The sequence below is a fragment of the Vespa crabro genome, chromosome 11 (assembly GCF_910589235.1).
Source record: "Vespa crabro chromosome 11, iyVesCrab1.2, whole genome shotgun sequence".
In the NCBI taxonomy this organism is placed as follows: Eukaryota; Metazoa; Arthropoda; class Insecta; order Hymenoptera; family Vespidae; genus Vespa; species Vespa crabro.
Genome location: NC_060965.1, coordinates 2,501,901 through 2,518,382, shown reverse-complemented (window position 1 = coordinate 2,518,382; position 16,482 = coordinate 2,501,901). Strand labels below are relative to the sequence as shown.

General features: G+C 36.0%; 1 protein-coding gene across 2 annotated transcripts in view; it reads left to right on the top strand.

The window, feature by feature from the left end:
* The first annotated feature begins 6,860 nt into the window (after positions 1-6,860).
* The window catches only part of LOC124428079 (discoidin domain-containing receptor 2-like), a 159,859-nt gene continuing 150,237 nt past the window's right edge, over positions 6,861-16,482 (top strand). For both annotated transcript variants that reach the window (XM_046971688.1, XM_046971687.1), the window contains exon 1: positions 6,861-7,413. The gene's annotated coding sequence lies outside the window, so the exon portion shown is untranslated. The remainder of the gene's footprint in view (positions 7,414-16,482) is intronic.

Here is a 16,482-nt window from a genome sequence, read left to right as displayed (position 1 = left end):
CGAATACTACTATACGGCGAGTCAACGAGTATCGTATAAGCAAGCAGGCGTGAACTCAAGCGCACATACGAGAAGTGAGTAAAGAGGGATAAAGAAGGTAACTCGAGAGCTTTAAGCTTTAGATAAAGATATAGAGAAAGAGGAAGAGACAGAGAGAGAGAGAGAGAGAGAGAGAGAGAGAGAGAGTGAGAGAGGAAGAGAGAGAGAGAGGAAGAGAGAAAGAGAAAGAGGGTGAAGTATGACTACGTGAATATATAAATAGATGAATAGATGGAGATAGAGAAAAATAAGGAAAGAAAAAAAAAAAAAGTAGTATATGAGTGTTTATTGTAATACTATATGTGCATATTCCTCATGAAAGTATATATTCGATTTATATGTGATAGTAGATATATTGTATGAAAGGAAATGCACGATTTTCGCATATCGTTTGAAAGGCACGCATGACTTCGTATAGTTGTACGGTACTCTTCCATAAATAATACGCAAAAAGAGAAAAAGTGAAATTGAGAGAAAAAGAGAGAGAGAGAGAGAGAGAGAGAGAGAGAAAGGGTGGGAGGGATAGGGTGGTAGTAATGTGTGTTCGAGAAATACCGTAGTGGAAAGATGCGATCGTTCTTTTCGATTTCACGTCGATCCATTGAAAAGACTACGCTCTCGTTTCTTGCCTTTCTGGAGTTTCAGATTTTCCCGTGTTCTTTGATATTCGTTCGAAGAATACGTGTCTCCAATGGGGGAGAAAAAGAGTATAAAAAAAAAGGGAGGGAGAAAATAGAAAAAGACCTAAAAAAAAAAGAAAAAAAGAAAGAGAGAAATTTTCCACATAGCCTAGTCTGAACCAAGATCGATTTGAACCAAAAATAAAAATCAAAAAAGCAAGAATGATTTATTATGTTGGTGTAAATTTTTTAGAGATATATCCTGCGTTAAGAAAACAAAAAAAAGAAAAGAGTGAGAGAGAGAGAGAGAGAGAGAGAGAAAAGAAAAACGCGATCTAGTAAGATATAGATATTGATATCACCGGCTAACATAACATAGGAAAAATCAACGAGATAATTAGTGTAATAGTTTTAGGAAGACAATGAGCAAAGTACGCGCGGAAAAAAGTATCAGGAGAATGCCACGGCAATATGTATGGGTGTGGATGTGGGTGTGGGTGCGGGTGCGGATGCGCGGATTCGCGCGCGCGCGCTCTCTCGCTCGCTCGCTCGCTTGACATTTCGAGTCGGAGCAGCTAATTGGTAATTAGACGACGAGCAATTAATCATGGCTCTTGACCCCTCGCCCTCACCTCCGTGGCATTGCTTCTTCTACTTCTCCTCTTACTCCTCCAACTCGTCCCCCTTTTAGCCTCGTATATAACCCAAGCGGGAATCCCAGAGTCGAGGAGGTCGGATGTTTAGGTCTATTCATCGCGTCCATTCGTTAATGAAGTCGCGTGTCGGGGGTGCCAAGTTCATTTCCCTCTGAATGCGATACGTCCGAGAATCATAATTACTGTATTCTGACTCGCGCGTATACCCGAACTAATGCGAAATGCGCTCGTCCGGGAATCTCGTTAATGATACGTTCTTCTATGTCACCTGGACAATATCAAAACTCATCTGAATCCATTCATTTTTCTCAATTTCGAATCTTTTCGATCGGTATATGATTTAAGGTATACTTAAAAAATACTCGAAAAGTAATATATTTTGTGTTATTTAAAACAGAAAAAAAGCAAAAAAAAAAAAAAAAAAGAAAAAAAAACGAAAGAAGGAAAATTTAACTGCGCTATATGCAATATGTTTCATTTTATTTTTTCTTTTTTTTTTTTTTTTAATATCTTTTAATATGGCTTAGATCACATTTTTTTTTTCAACGGCTCATTTATCTATTTAACTTTTAATCTTTAATCCAATATTAATGCCGTTTCTTTAATTATTACAATTCAAACGAATCTTTTTTATTAATTTATCATCGTGGAAGATTGATCGCAGTTAACACTTCAAATATTTCTGTTTGTTTTTACTTTACGATGTTCAATGGACACAACGATAAAGGTATATAATAGATAAGATATTTAAACGGACGAAATTATTTTGAGAACAGTTTCGTCCATCCTTTGCTTATAGAATCTTCAATTGTGAGCTTGTGACCTAGTTTTATCGTTTAAATCCGTATCAAACACTCGAAGGGAAGACACCGCGGGAGTTACTACAAACGCAAACTCGGTTGCGGGACTTGGAACAAGCAAGGAATTGCTGGTTGTCGAGTGTCGTGTACAAATACGTATCCGTCATATTTACGTACGTAGCGCGTACCGTATTCGCGCTACTTGCAATGCATACGTACACGCAGATCGAACTAGGAGGAGAAATTGGTGGCACTGTGAATACACAACTGAGAGAGAGAGAGAGAGAGAGAGAGAGAGAGAGAGAGAGAGAGAAACTCTCATTGATTAGCTGCTCGTTCGTACACCGAATAAGCTTCAGCTTGCATTCAATCTAGATTTGATATACACAAATCGATCGCTCGTTCAATTCGACTTCACCGTCTCTTTGCTATCATGAACGTCAAATTTGAAATTTCATTTCTGATTCTTACATGAGAATTCGACATTTTATTTAATATTATTCAATAACGATTGTAATTAATATTTCATAAAATTTACAAGACCGATGAATACAATAAATCAAAGATATTAATAATTTTATCAATATAATTAAAATGATTGCAACAACAATTGAAATTTTGTTTGTGTACATTCAATGATTGTGTTTAACTTCGATAGGCTACGCATAGGGATAGAATATTAATTAACTAGGGAAACGGAATGGCTAACGATATCTTAATATCGTTTACGTAAGCTCAATCGACGTTGACACAGATTGATTTGTCATGTCTGCGGTCACAATCAAAATGTTTCGTATCCAGCTTACATCTCCTTACCTTAGATACATTCGATAGATATATTCATGATTAAACCGATTCGTTTTATACGAATCGGTTTAATCATGAGAATGGATTAGTTAAATTCGAAGGGTAATGTTAATTAATTCATTACACGATACCTAACGATATATCCTAATACCATTTGGATAAGCTCACTGATGCTATAGACGTATTTTGATTTTGATTGGTTCCAGACGATTCGATTTGATCCGATAGAAAGACGAAGAGAAACCACAGTCAAATCCTGAGATGATCGTTCCTGTAGAATCGTATTTCTCACGCATAATTCGTAATTATAAAAGTTTACCGTGTCTGTAACATTAAGAACATCTCGGTAATACAGGGTGACTCATTTAATACGATTTTAACGAGTATTACGTAGTATTGAATATTTCATTGAAAAGAACATTCCTTTTCTCTTTTTTCTTCTCTTTTTCCTTTTTTTTTTTTTTTCATACAAAATTCATTCGACTTTAATCAGAGAATACAAAGTGAGCAGTTATTTTCTTATGGTCTTTAATAATTTTTAATGATATCGGACAAAATATCATATTGATGCTTCTGGTAAAAAAAAACAAACAAAAAAAAAAAAGAAAAAAGAGGAAAGACAAGACGAGAAAAAAGAAAAAACAAGGAAAAAAAAGGAGAAGAGGAAACGAAAGTACAATTTAATCGTAAAAAATGAAAAAGTTAATTTTGACAATGTATGAAGTTTGTGATTTGGTAGCTTAGTGAGATATTCCAAATGTATGTGTCAAATGAAACACCCTATGTATGTGTGGAATGAAGAGAGATCTGTCTGAAGACGAGTACGCGCTTACCTACGCCAGTTCTAATTGCAAATACGGAAGTAGAGCCGTGATAATGGAATTCTCACGGATTTCTTGGCAGGATATTACGAGCATAAGGGAGGATAGAAGACTTTGGGTAGGAAACGAGAAGCCTCGTCAAAAGGAACATCGTATCCTTCCAAAGGTATGAGACTAACCTTTTCGACGAATAAAGGAAGTTCATTGAATGTGGATAGAAGATGAAAGAAAGAGAGAGAGAGAGAGAGAGAGAGAGAGAGAGAGGGATAGAGAGAAAGAGAAAGAGAAAGATAGAGAGAGAGTGAACATTGCTTGAAGAAGAAGAAGCACTGAGATAGCTCCCGTATCGGTATTCCGTACGTCGACTGTATCGAGATTGATTCCCCGAAAGGTCAAAGTAGATTCTTAAGAAGTACGTGAATCGCATTCCGATATTATTACATTTACCACTTCCGTTAATCGAGACAGTTTCTTAACGATCAATTGACGACGTGTCTCAAATATATCCCAGTAAGAATAAATTACATTTACTTCTTAAAACCTTCCCACCTTAAACTAAATCCCACACCTCACTCCAATTTGTATTTAACATTAAAATATATCCCCTCTCTCTCTCTCTCTCTCTCTCTCTCTCTGTCATAAATATCACGTTAAACACCCTATGTTCGTGTTTCCCTTGATATCAGATATTTCGATCTTCCTCGATCAATCATATTCAAGAAGCAAACTTTATCAAAGAAATTAATCCTTTAAGATTTCAAATTATAATAAATATTATTCTTCTCCCCCCTCTCTCTCTCTCTCTCTCTCTCTCGCTCTCTCTCTTTCTGTACCGTTCTATTATTGTTTATTGGATAAGATTATTAAAATAAAATAAATGATTCCACGAATTTCGAGCACGGACGCGTGCGCTTACGTGCGCGGCAATCGGAAGAGGATTTACTTCTTGAGAAAGTATATCCCCGTTGGATTCGTTTCTACGAGCTTCAGGCGAAATACTACTTCGCGGTTTCATTCTCCCGGCGCAAATAAGAACGGCATTAGATTTATCCATATAGGAAGGGAGAGAGAAGAAGGAAGGGATCTACTGATGGAGAGAAGAGGAATAAGAGACGAGGGAGGGTATAAAGAGAGAGAGAGAGAAAGAGAGAGAGAGAAAGAGAGAAAGAGAGAGAGGAAGAGGGAGAGGGAGTAAGAAGGAGGAAAGCCTTTTCACGCATCTTCCTTCCATCTAAGACGGCAGAAAACGCGCGAGTGAAAAGCGATAAACGACACGTCACAACACGTCGCGCGATATCAATTCGATCATCCTACGTTCCGCGAAGATGCATACGAAAATACATTTCTTCTTGAGAATGTATTATCGGCCCCATGTACATATGTTATGTACATACGTGTGAAGAAAAGTGGAGACACGACACGTTCTTTTCCATTGGAAGATGTGCGTAACGTAAAATCATCATAGTAGAGGAAGTAGGTATATCAAATAAAAGATACATTTTCTTTCTCTCATATACATTAATGAAATATTGCGCCCTTTGATAAAGCGTAATGTTTTTCATAATGATATATCTTTTTTCTTTTTCTCCCTTTCTTTCTTTTTCCTTCTTTCCCTTTTTTTTTCTTTTTTCTCTTTTTATTTTCTTTTTTTTTCTTTTCAATTCGATCAAATTGAACTCCGACGATCGATCGATGTTTATTTGTTCTCTTCTTCTTTTTCTTTTTCTTTTTTTTTTTCTCTCATTTCCTTAAACGAAAACATTCATCATATCGAGTTATCCGAAAAGTTAACATAAACACCAAGACGTCAATCCCTTTTACCTGTCACATATCTCGACGACACGACGTGTATCCCTAATGGAAAATTTCTACTTTCCTCTGTAGCGTATTTTTCATTGTTCCATCGTAACGTCTTCCTCATTCTACTTCTCCTTCTATTCTCCTATTTTACAGTCGTTTATATATATATATATATATATATATATATATATATATATATATATATATACACATATACTATATGTACACGTATATATGCATCCTTTTCACGAATTTCATCTGAGTCAACTACAGAGGATAGGACTGGTGTTATCTTTGCCGATTTTGCAGGTAGCTACCTAAGTTTCGTATGAGTGTTGATATAGCAACAGTCATGGAAGTATAGGTGAATCGATGAGGTTCTACATCGCGGTATCGCATTCTCCTTGGAATCTAAAAATCCTAGATTCTTTTCGCTGGTGCACATTGTCGTCCATCAGACCGTCGTAAAATTCCTTATCTAGTTGGCCATTTTGGGATTTAAGGAATCAGAAGCGGTGGTCCGGGTTATCTATAAAGCCACCTGATATCATTTTCCTTCAGTCAATGTGTTATTTTGAGTATGAAAGGCCCAAGGGATTATAGAACTGAAATCAAAATCTTATGTTTATAGGTTATCATGATGAAAGAAAATGTTGGTCAAGGATTCGATAAAAATCTATAAACGATAAAGTAAATTTTCATGTACTTGATTATAAAGCAAAACTTTTTTTTGCATTACAGTTGATAAGCGTTGGTACGTATGTACAAATAAGTGACACTATAATATTTTTCAATGGCCGAAATTGCGGGATGGTAAATCGTGTGGTAGTAAATCGTTACATTTATTTATTTATTTATCATTTTTCTTTTTTAATACCGTCGCAACAACTCCACGGATTTATATTTGTGTAGTTTAATAAATGAAAAATCAATAAAAAGAAGTTGTGCCTGTGTAATAACCGCGCGCGTGTTTATAAAAAAAAAAAGAAAAAAAGAAAAAAAAAAGAAAAAAATTAAATTCCGAGAATTACGAGAAAGTACGAAAACATTTACGGCAAAAAGAAAGACGCACGTGGCGAAAGTTAAAGAAGAAGGCAAAGATAAAGAGGGAAGAAGAAGAAAAAGAAATGTAAATAAGAAGAGTTTGTGGTCAGGAAGTCCTTAGAGATAGACGTAGTTGTGGGCAAGAATAAGAAGAGAAGGAGAGTCGTTGGCTGGAATGGGGTGGGGGAGAAAGGGAAGAGAATGTGAGAGAGGGATAGGCGGCAGCCGACGCCGTTTGTGGCTTTCGGCCGAGTCTGCTCGGCTCTGCTCGCTCAGTCGCACTCGAACCGCGCATCGGTCAGGGTCGTGCGCGCGTCACCCTCCGCTCCGCGCGACGAGCTACCCCTATTCGTGTCGGCGCGTATGCGTGTCGTTCTATACTCTGTGGATCTACTACCCGCACGATATCATTATGGAACATGCGTTGTTTACCGACGACTCTTCCTGTTAAATACGCCCGGTGAATAAACCAATAAGTACGTCGTCGGACTTTGTCTGTTTGAAATTGGAATTTTCTTGAGCCAGAAGAAGGAAAGATAATCAACTCGTGTTCCGCGACTCCAATTGGATATTACAAAGACATATTTTATTATAAATCTAATATTATTCAATGGAATGACAGTGTAAGATGTTGAAGTGTCATTCGAGTGTCGTCGGTGATACTTGAGAACAATTTTTTTCTATTCAACTTTTTACGTATATTTGATTTTACGAAAGAAAATCAGTGAAGCACCGTTAAAACCTTCTCATCCTTTTAATACTCGCCAGAGAGATAGCCGTTTTCCCTGGACCAACTATTCTTTTCCAAACAACTTTGGATTGCCTGGTGAGTACGAAACTTAGAAAGAGATGGATTGCCCTCGGCGTAATCTACCGGTGACACGACCTAACCTTCATAAGGGATGGTCGTCCCGCGCTGTTATCTCTCTTTCTCCTTCTCCCTCTCCCTCTCTCTTCCTTTCTCTCTCTCTCTCTCTCTCTCTCTCTCACTCTCTGTCTTTTCCATCCCCTCTCTATCCTTCTGTTTGCAATTCTTTTCAATCCTCACCCCCCCCCCCAAAAAACACACTTTTTTCTTTCTCCATAATCAGTTCTTTTTTATTCGAACAATATATATGCTCTGTTTGGCGATACGCGTGACGGATGATATGTAATCTTATTTGATGACAAGATAGAAGATCCATCGTGCTTATCTTCACCTAAGCAGCCCTTCCTGAAATTGATGACACTCGACGTATGATCGTCGTAAGAACAAGTGTTTACGATATCGTTCTGAAGTGAAGTATCATCGAGAACCTTACGTTCTGAAGACGTTCTTAACAGAAAACGTGATGTACGGGCAACTTACGAATTTCTTGGGTTTCTTCGATATTATTTTAACTTTAAAGTAACGTCACTAATCTTTGTTCTTATTGATCCAGTTGATATCAATGCACCGAAACGTAGAATCATTTTAATGAATTCTTTTGAATGAGACTTTTTCACACTTTGTAATTTTAGAGACAAATCTCTCTTTTCTATTCTCTCTCTCTCTCTCTCTCTCTCTCTCTTTCTTTCTTTCTCTTTTTTCCAGTGTTAGTGAAGTTTTCTTCTACCTTTATTCATTTTAAGAACAAAAAGAAAGGAATAAAAAAAAGTGATAATTTTATGTATGAAGGGAAGCGGGAAATGTTAAAGATTACAGGAGGCTTCATTGGCGAGTGGAAGGTGACCTATAAATATTCACCGTCTTTTCGTACTCCATTGTCGTAAAATATACGAAAAGTTTTCGATCTAGAGAAGGGATGTGGGTTGAGAGGGGTAGGTGGATGAAGTGTGACATTGTCCTGTATACCGAATGAATAAATGCATCTTTCGGTGTTCTTTCCGCAAGGTTTACTCGTTTCGGGAACTTTTCGAATATTCGCGTACGTTTTTTTTTTTTCTTGTTTTTTATAGCTCAGCGAAAATTTTTTATACTTAGAACGCAAAAATTCAAGATATCCGCGCGCCAAAAGAGATAATCTTTAAGAATAATTAAGAATTGTATGCGTAAATAGCGTCCTTTTAAAAGTATTATTTAAGAGGAAAAAATTGTATTGTTATTTGTATATTTGTATTTACGAAGTTAGTACATAAAATCGTCAAAAATAGATCTAAAATGTGTACACGGTCATTCGAATACTTTTTCTAATTTATTTGACAGTAAACGTTCGTAATTTTCTAATCTAAGAAAAAAGATAGTAAAAAGAAGGATGAAGAGTGAGGATCCTATCGCTAATAGGTTAAAGTTCTTCATTAAGTGACGATATTTCGAAAAGTAAAAAGGAGATTAAAAATGGTAGTCGCGTAGATACTGAAAGGATAGAAAAGTGAAGAACTCCGAAAGAATTCTTTTATCGGATTCCCCATGGCTCGAGTTAAATCGATCGTCGGTAATCCCGATTCCGTGTTTTTGACGTTTAAACATTGTATCTAGCTAGCAATAGTGATTTAGTATAACCTGCGGCGAAAACGTTAAGCGTCGATCGTCTCAAGAAAGTAAAGTACGACATATTGCTTTCTTATATTTTAGTATTGTTACCATGGAAACGGAGGGTTAAGAAGCACGCTTGGATTGGACCAGGGGGAGTGTATGTACTCTACTCGTAGCTTATACTCGTTGCTCTTAAGAATGACCTTTAGAGGAATACCTATAGAGCCGTGTGACCTCTGTTACACGTGATCTGGCAATTAGGTGTAACCAAGCATTTACTTCGGTGGTCAAAGGAACGATATTTTCGTTCTTGTAATGTTATACTCCGTAAGGAAAAAGAGAAAGAAAAATATTTGAAATATCTATTGCTGGTTATCGTTCTTTTATACACTTGCTATCGATTGATATATAGGTATATGTATATATATATATATATATATATATATATATATATATATATATATATATATATATATATATTTGTTTCGATTTCACCAAATTGACTGAATTCATCGTTGGTAACGTTCTTCGTTGGTTATGTAGTATATGGTTCGAAAAGAATCAATAAGAGATCATATCGTGATGGAATCAAATTTTGACGTTATACATTCGATATGTTGTACAATTAAATTTCATTGGTTCGTAAATTTTCATATGCAATGCCCGCATTTATCTCGTTCCCGTTTAAATGTTTACCATTTAACCAATGAGCTCACTTTTGTTGCTAATATAATATATGGTGAAATTGATGATCCGCTTATGTCATCATCTGTAATGAAATTAAATATTCCGTCAATTTTATATTTTTCATATCTCTCCCTTCCATTAGATGGTTTTATCATTGATCAACGATGAAATTTTGAATCTATTAAAATATTAATAATCTTTCAGATCGGATAGAAATTGAAATGAGATAGGCAATAATAATACAAATTCACAATCGACGTATGATTACATTATTTAGAACGTACATTAGTAAATTACATTACGTATTATCTAAATCGTTCAACTGTAATTCATATAATATTTCCACTTGCTTGGAAGTTTGATAAGAAGTGCATTTTTAAATGGATCAACGATATGTTTGGTCAGTATAAAATAATCGAATGGTCTAGGCATTAGCCGTAACGATCATGAGTGCAACACACTGTTTCATGAGAATCGTAGAGTTTGAGGTGGTCTCGTACGACGTTTCGATTTCTGCGCCATGTAAGAAAGTATGAGAAATTGAAAGATTTGAGATAGGCGAGGTCGTGGTAGGTCTTTTAAAGAGAGAAAGAGAGAGAGAAAGAGAGAGAGAAAGAGAGAAAGAGAGACGTGTACGGTCTCAGCACAGAGTCGCGTGAAACCGAGTGACTTATACCCTCGTCCTTACTACACGAGAATACACTTATGCGCCAAGGCATTCATTTTCCGCTATCGTGAGCTATACTCTCTCTCTCTCTCTCTCTTTCTTTTTATTCTTTCTTTCTCTCTCTCTCTCTTACCCTCACTTGGCCGAGCTAGCAGAGAGATTGAAAAATTCTAGATAAGATGTTAAACTATCGCATCGGCATACTACAATTGAACTTCCTTTAGGAGTGTCTCTTCAATACTTCCGTTACTTTTTGCACAAATTTTTCCAAATATGAAAATAATTAATCCAAATCTGATACTTTTCGATTTGTCCTCCGAAGATAAAATCTCTATCCTCGAAGGATCTCATTTTTCTTTTTTCTTCCTCTTTATTCCTCTCCTACTTCTCAATAAATTGAAAATTGCCTCGTAGGAATGATTTAAATATCTCAAATAATATATGTACGTATGCACGTATATACTATAGGAATGTACTATAGAAGATGGCCGTTAATATAAAGAATCGTTCCTATCTACTGGCACCCTTCGTAGATCGAAGGGGAAAAAATATGTTCCACCAACGGAGACTTATATTCGTGAATTATTGTTCGGTAGGGATTCTATAAACGAGTATCTCCAATCGCAAAAGCGGCTTCGTTTCATGATGTACACTCGCTGTAAAATACGAAACTCATCGTATTTGCCGAAATTAATCGCGGCCGGACTCTCACTGTTGCTAGTTGAAATGCACGAAGTTACGAATACCATCCACTCGTTCTCTCGCTCTGGCTGCCCCTTCCCCTCTTTCTCCCCGTCCCACCAGCTATCCCACCTCTACCAATTCCAACTAGCTCACTTCGGTCCGTGCATATTTCGAATGACAACGCGAAATTATTTACCGCGCGTTTGCACACGAGTCTCGTATTAATGTCTTTCAGTTACGTACCTTCAATGTTCATATGTATACACGCGCGTATAAGTATATATACACTAACATACACACACACACACACACATATATATATATATATATATATATATATATATATGTATATAAACCTTTTATAAAACTATACTTCGTTAGACACGTGGAACGTCGACGTTGGCGCACGTGCGTGCTAATTATACGCTTAATTACGAAATGATTACCTGTAAAATGCCTTCTAATTAACGATCATGCACGGCGCAATGCTCTTTCATTAGAGAGAGAGCTACCCTTGTATACGAATCAAGCGTGGAATAAATTATAAATATGATTTATAATCGCTCCCGGTGAAACACTCGCGGCATGTATTTGAAAATTGTTACCGTCGATGCATCTCCCTCTTTCTCATTCTCTATCTTTCTCTCTCTCCCTCTCTCTCTCTCTCTCTCTCTCTTTCTCTCTTTCTCTCCTTCTCTCTTCGCCACGAAATAGTCATTTCAAGCAGTATCTTAAAAATAAAAGGTTTAACGTTAACGTCATACTACGTCTAGCACAGATATATAATTTTCTGAATCCGTGCTAACGCGCTTGAGAATTTGCCCGGGGAGTTAGCATGATTCATAAAAGGTACTATACTGAGAACTAAACGGAAATACTTTCTTTCCGTGTTGTTGTGTCGTTAATGCACGGTATCGTAGGTGGAAGCCCGTTTATGAGCGATCATACGGTATAATGTGAAAACCGTTGTAATTTTCAATGGAGGTAGACAGAAATGTATGTAAAAAAAAAAAAGAAAAAAAAAGAAGGAAAAGAAACAAGCAAAAAAGAAAAAAAAAGAACATTTAAAATTTCCATTTGTTCGTAATACGCAGTAGTTCCTATCACGAACTCCATACTCGGACAAGAAAGAACACAATGCCGGGGGTTGGCAACCGAAGCTAAAGCTCGTCTCGGCTAGCGCCGTTTCGAGTGGATGAAAAGGTGTGCATGAAAATGTTTTGAAGTATAATGGTGGTGCTTGACCGAAATAGCAAGCCGCGGGAGTCGAGAAAGTGTTTTCAAAGGCTGTGATACTTGCAACGTGACTACTGTATTCGCGTACGTATCCTCTGTCGGGGATAGGCATAGAAGTAGTAATGGTACCTTTGAGGAGGAGAAAAGAATACACTGAGAAAAAGATAGAGAATGCTTTCTCAAGAGTTTCATACACATTATTCTAGGATTTCGATTCATCGACACTGACGTGAGATCTTTTTTCTTCTTGTTCATTTCTTTTTTCTTCCTTTTTTTTTATTTATTTATTTATTTTTTTTTTTTTTTTTTCATTTTTTCAAAGTGACAATGTCACATTCCTACAGATGAATTTCTTAAAGAGTTGTTCGCCTGTGTACCTTTAGCTTTTGGCATAATAGTAATAGAAAGAAATATACTTTTGAAATACTAATTAGAAAGAAAATTTATGATAAAGTCTGTTGTATCAAATATTCTTCTGTTAAATTACATTTGATTTGAATTGAAACATCGCAAAGGAAATAATGAGGTAAATTTGTAAGTACTACAATATTAATCATAAAAGTAATCATAAGATTTTCCATTGAATCGGATAGATTTGATTGGAATCGAAGGTTGAAGGTTCAATTCAATATAAAACCAGGTCAAGATGGAGCAAATTATAACGGAACAAAACATCAAATCATTTCAACATTGCAATCAAGGATTGCGAAGGATTAAGGAACTATTGTAAGGTGTGCATTGAACTCTATTTGAGTTTTCAATAATCCTATTTAAAGGATAATTCTCAATGAAATTCGGATATGTATCGAATGAAATAGGATAGGATTTCGGATAGGAATAACTATTTCAGCTTTAATCATAAATCTATTAATCTCTTTTAACAAACTCAATCTTACGAGATCCTTATGTTTTCTCCATATTTCTGGTGAACCTCTTATCCGAAGTAGAAACTCAAAATGTACTTTATACGGTTTGAAAATCCACTTTTATCCATGTAAGAGCTAGTGCCATGCTAAGCTTAAAGAGAGACTTACTGTCAATTTAACTTTTGAGATTGACTCGCTACGAAATTTAATTTTCTTCGAAAGTTAAACCTTTGCGAGATCAACAACACGAACTCGAGTTGCCGTGATAAGGGGAATCTTTTTTTTTTTTTTTTAATGTAATCGCAAGATGCACAACACAAACGAATGCAACCTTAAAGATATCAGAGACTTTAAAAATTTTTAATTTCTTTATTATTTTATTTTTTCTTTAATACGACACTCAAAAGTAAAGTGAATTTATTTTATCTCATAATACCTTTTCAAATACCTAATTCTTTTTTTTTTTCTTTTTTTAATCCATCGATATTACCAATTCATTCCTATGTGATTTCTAGATGCACATTAGAAAATCCTTTGAGCGCAATTCCATTATCATAATCGAGCAGTTATTCACTTCGACGATAGAGACATAATCGAGCCAATAATATGCTCCTTGTTAAAGTACAAATCACTTTCACTAAGACGATCGAATAAAAGGAATCAATATCCATGCTCATGCGTCTCGAATCAACATAATCCAGTTCTCAACGATCGAAAAAAGTAATAACAGAGATAACACACAGAGATAACACAGAAGTATCTAAAAAACGGTAAACGTTTTCAACGTGCATTTATAGAACAAAGAAAAGAAAGAGAAGGGTTACATTCGAGATATCTGCCGAGCATTATTGAAAATCCGTATGCATCTGAGTAAGGTGGTGATAGCAGTTTGAGATGAGGAAGTTTCTTTGGAGGAGGGAAGAAGGAAGCCAAAGATACTTTGGTTCCCTTTTAGGTATTCGTGCATAAACGGCACCATGCCTGCAGCAATGTGGCAGCGCCTTCAATACTAAAGACACCAAAGAGAGAGAGAGAGAAAGAGAAAGAGAGAAAGAGAGACAGAGAAGGTCTCACAGCAAGCAAGCGCTCGTCTAGTTCGAGTCTGTGTTGGCAGAGTACGAAGAGACAAAGACCGGCAGCTTTAGAGAAACCACCTTCGTCTAACGGCCTTGGATAGAGAACACCCTAAGATTCCGGATATGCAACTTCGATGGGATAGTTTGCCGATGGAATTTCCTCGTGAATGCTCTGGCACGTCGCCCGTCTTTCGACTATCATCGACGCTGCGCGTAATCCCGTGGGAAAGATGGCTGCTTTCAGAAATAAGGGATGCTTCATAACTGTCGGATGAGTGCTTGCTTGACCATACCACAGGGGAATTTTGAAATTGCCGCGGTCATGGGCAAATGCTTCTCCTATCCTGTAGTTTTAAGAGAAAGAGAAGAGAGGAGAGAGAGAGAGAGAGAGAGAGAATATCCAAACTCTCTAAGGAACTATCCTCAAATTAGAAAAAATTAAAAATTATATAAAAAAAATTATAGATAAATTGTAAATCCGATGATTTAATTATAGATGATAGAGTAAGTTTGATATTTTCAAGTTGAACATCTGGCTGGTGTAAATGAATTAATGTTCCTTCCGAATATTTTGAATAGTAAGTAATTCAGTAAATAGCAGAAATAGAAGGAATAGTGAGAAGACACGTATCCGTTTAGCGGACGTGGGACGATTCTCTCTCTCTCTCTCTCTCTCTCTCTCTCTCTCTCTCTAAAGTGATATGAAACTTTTAGAGATGAAGACATTTTGTCAGAAGGAATAACATAAAGCTGAAGTAATGTCTCGCGAGACGACACTCGATAGGACAATTTTTATAGGCAGAATCAAGTTCTGATGTGAAATTGATTACACCATAAAGTTTGGAACAAAAGTTTGTGAAATTCTATAACGTCCCATTCACCCGAAGTACGACGAAAGTTCAGTAAGGTTTTTTATTTATTAATTTTTTTTTCTTTCCTCTTTTCTTTCTTTCTCATTGTAACTCTTTGTCAAAAAATTTCTTTAATTCCATCGGAAAGTTAATTTTCTCGTTTTTATGTTTGTTCTTTTCTTTGCTTTTTATTGTCTTCCTTTTTTTTTCTTTATTTTCTTTTTTTTTTCTTTTTCTTTTTTTTTTTGAAACGATAAACAAGAGATTAAGAGACACAATCCTTTGATCTGAAATTCTATTGTACGATGGAAAATATGATGTAACAGATTGATAGAAGTAAAATTTTATTCCGATTGTTCTGAAACTTTTGACAAGCACTTATTTATTTTGATTACTACTCGACATGCCCTAACAAGGCACGTTGATTTCTTTCAGAATAAACGTTCTTCTCGTTCAGTTCTGAACGATGTTATTCAAGTAGCTTTAAAAAAGATTACTTTTAACAATGGAGAACAAGGAGGAGGATCAAGCGCGATTATTAATTCTAGTACACCGAAGATAAAGACGGACATGGGTAAGAAAGAAAAGAAGGGTGGAGAAATCTCAATGGAAAATTTATAAATAACAATGTATTATCGTGGTATTAATATTCCCAGATGGGAGTTTTTAATAATCAATAATATTTAAGAGCTAATTTATTTAATTCACTGTCTGCTCAAGATTTTTTTACATTTTTCTTTAATAACATCCTGTTTTTAAAGGAAAGTGAATGAGAAAAGAAAGAAAGAGAGAGAGAGAGAGAGAGAGAGAGAAAGAGAGAGACGGAAGAAAATAAAATTAAGTCGAAAAGTATTGACTTGGAAAATAAGAAATTCGTATTCCACGTAGCAAAGACATCTTCAAGAAATTTGGGAGGAACTGCTTTCTCGAGAAAAGCAAAAATTTTCAAGAGACGGTAAAAAAGAAAGAAATCGATTTTACGTTTGCGTAAACGCAAAAGAATATTAGGTCCATGACCTTTTCTCTTTCTGCTCGTTTTAAATTCATTTCGTTACACGAAACGAAAAATTACACGGATACCATGCTTCGTTTTGGACTTTATCGGCTTTAATGTCACCGTACGGGCCAATATTAAACTCGATATAAACGGCTGGTCGCGCCCAATTTGGTAGGAAAAGCGTAACTGGGGAGTAAAAAATGTGTGACTCTGCTCGAACAAAAAGAGAGAGAGAGAGAGAGAGAGAGAGAGAGAAAGGGAAGGAGGAAAGAGAAAGACATACTATTCTGGTATATGTGTATATGAGTCTCGCTAGTGCAAAAGTACCTCTATGGGATACGTTTTATTTTACACGACGGACATGCCGTATCAGCGT